The 3,008-nt window shown below is 44.4% G+C and overlaps 1 pseudogene; it reads left to right on the forward strand.

Moving 5' to 3' along the window:
• The first annotated feature begins 897 nt into the window (after positions 1–897).
• LOC139032151 (heterogeneous nuclear ribonucleoprotein A1-like) lies at positions 898–2,010 on the forward strand (annotated as a pseudogene).
• Positions 2,011–3,008: the final 998 nt, after the last annotated feature.

The following is a 3,008-nucleotide window of genomic DNA, read 5'->3' on the forward strand; positions in this document are numbered from 1 at the left end:
CTGGTTTGATCTCCTTGCAGTCCGAGGAACTCTCAAGAGTCTCCTCCAACACCACAGTTCAAAAGCATAAATTCTTTGGCGCTCAGCTTTCTTTATGGTCCAGCTCTCATATCCATACATGACTACTGGAAAAACCATGGCTTTGACAAAACGGACCTGGTTACCCTTTTTTCTTTTTTCCTCTCTCTCAGCTGTACTATGCCATATAGACTATGTTCTCAGACAGTCTCTCTCCCCTGGCTGAGAGATGGCTGTCCAGTGACTCCCAGGGCTAAGTTCTTCCACATTCACATTCAGCAAAGAGGAGTGAGGCTCTTTCCCCCAGCAACCCTAGCGTGAAGTCTGAGATTTGCTCTGATGGAGCCGGCTGAGATCATATGCACAATCTTGATTGATGAATGTGGCTTGGGGAGGCTTGGAATGAGAGACTGGCTTAGACAAGGTCTCCTACTCCACCACTGGAGCCTCAGCTTAGAGGTAGCTTCTTTGGAGTAGGTAGGCTTAGAGTGGGGCTGCTACCCCCCCAAAGAAAAACTGGGGTACTGCTGTCAGAAGAAGAGGGGGAATGAATGTAATGTGCAATGGCTTGTTATAGCAGTAACAGGAAACTGCAAACACGGTGGCTTCAAACAACACAAATTATTCTCTTATAGTTCTGGAGGTCAGAAGTCTGAACTGAGACTTCCGAGGCTGAGATCAAGGTGTTGGCAGAGTTGTGCTCCTTCAGGAGGTTCTGGGGAGAATTCCTTCCCTTCCCATGGTATCTCAGGGTTTGCAGGGTCTGCTCCCTGCCTGCTTCTCTCTAATCTTGCCTCCCTTCAAGAGTCTATTGGGTTTCCTGCCCATGGATGCTGCCGAGAGAGCATCACTGAAGTCTTCTCCCACTCCACTGCCATCATGTCTAAGTCACGGTCTCCCAAAGAGCCCAAACAGCTGTGGAAGCTCTTCATCGGAGGATTAGCTTCCAAACAACTGATGAGAGTCTGAGGAGCCATTTTGAGCAATGGGGAACGCTCACAGACTGTGTGGTAATGAGGGATCCAAACACCAAGTGCTCCAGAGGCTTCCGGTTTGTCACGGACGCCATGGTGGAGGAGGCGGATGCGGCCATGAATGCACAGCCACACAAGGCGAATGGAAGAGTTGGGGAACCAAAGCGGGCCATCTCGAGAGAAGAGTCTCAAAGACCTGGTGCGAAAAGGGTTTCTCTTGGTGGCATTAAAGAAGACACTGAAGAACGTCACCTGAGAGATTACTTTGAAAATAATGGGAAAGAAGTATGGGAAATTGAAGTGATTGAAATCATGACTGACCGAGGCAGTGGCCAAAGGAGAGGCTTTGCGTTGTAACCTTTGATGACCACGACTCCGTAGGCAAGATTGTCATTGAGAAATACCACACTGTGAATGGGCACAGTGTGAAGTGAGAAGCCCGGTCTAAGCAAGAGATGGCTAGTGCTTCATCCAGCCAGAGGGGTCGAAGTGGTTCTGGAAACTTTGGTGGTGGTCGTGGAGGTGGTTTCGGTGGGAATGACAACTTTGGTCGTGGAGGAAACTTCAGTGGTCGAGGTGGCTTTGGTGGCAGCCATGATGGTGGTGGATATGGTGACAAGTGGGGATAGTTACAATGGATTTGGTAATGATGGAAGCAATTTTGGAGGTGGTGGAGGCTACAATGATTTTGGCAATTACAGCAATTGATCTTCAAATTTTGGACCCAAGAAAGGAGGAAACTTTGGAGGCAGAAGTTCTGGCCCCTATGGTGGTGGAGGCAAAAACCACGAAACCAAGGTGGCTATGGTGGTTTCAGCAGCAGCAGTAGCTATGGCAGTGGCAGAAGGTTTTATTTACTGCCAGGAAACAAAGCTTAGCAGGAGAGGAGAGCCAGAGAAGTAACAGGGAAGCTACAGGTTACAACAGATTTGTGAACTCAGCCAAGCACAGTGGTGGCAGGGCCTAGCTGCTACAAGGAAAACATGTTTTAGACAATGCTCATGTGTACGGGCAAAAAACTCGAGAACTGTACTTGTGACTAATTGTATAACAGGTCATTTTAGTTTCTTTTCTGTGGAAAGTGGAAAGCATTCCAAGAAAGGGTTGTAATGTAGTTTTTTTTTTTTTTTTGCACCCATGCTATTGATTGCTAAATGTAATAGTCTGATTATGATGCTGAATAAATGTCTTTTTTTTTTAAGAGTCTATTGGTCTATTGGTCTCTCAATGTACAGATTGGGAGAAAATATTTGCAAATAATGTGATGGACAAGAGATTAGTCTCCAAAGTTTACAAACAGCTCTTGAGGCTTAATAGCATCAAAACAAACAACCCCATCAAAAAATGGGCAGAATTTCTAAATAGACATTTCTCCAAAGAAGACATTCTGATGGCTAAGAGGCAGATGAAAAGACGTTCAACATTGCTAATTACTAGAGAAATGTAAATCAAAACTAAACTGAGATATCACCTCACACCAGTCAAAATAGCTATCATTTAAAAATCTACAACAATAAATGCCTGAGAGGGTGTGGAGAGAAGGTAACCCTCCTACACTGTTGGTGGGAATGTAAATTAGTATAGCCAGTCTGGAGAACAACATGAAGTTTCCTTAAAAAACTAAAACTAGAGCTACCATCTGACCCTGCAATCCCACTCCTGGGCATACATCTGGAGGAAAATATGGTCCAAAAATATGCTTGCATCCCAATGTTCATTGCAGCATTGTTTCCAATAGCCAAGACATGGAAGCAACCTAAATGTCCATCAGCAGAGGAATGGATAAAGAAGATGTGGTACATATACACATATTTTAATGGAATATTACTCAGCCATTAAGAAGAATAAAATAATACCATTCGCAGCAACATGGATAGACCTAGAGATTGTCATACTGAGTGAAGTAAGTCAGAGAAGGAGAAATATTGTATGACAACCCTTATATGTGGAATCCAAAAAGAAATGATACAAATGAACTTATTTACAAACCAGAAACAGACTCACAGACTTAGAGAA

The sequence above is a fragment of the Odocoileus virginianus genome, chromosome 30 (assembly GCF_023699985.2).
Source record: "Odocoileus virginianus isolate 20LAN1187 ecotype Illinois chromosome 30, Ovbor_1.2, whole genome shotgun sequence".
In the NCBI taxonomy this organism is placed as follows: domain Eukaryota; kingdom Metazoa; phylum Chordata; class Mammalia; order Artiodactyla; family Cervidae; genus Odocoileus; species Odocoileus virginianus.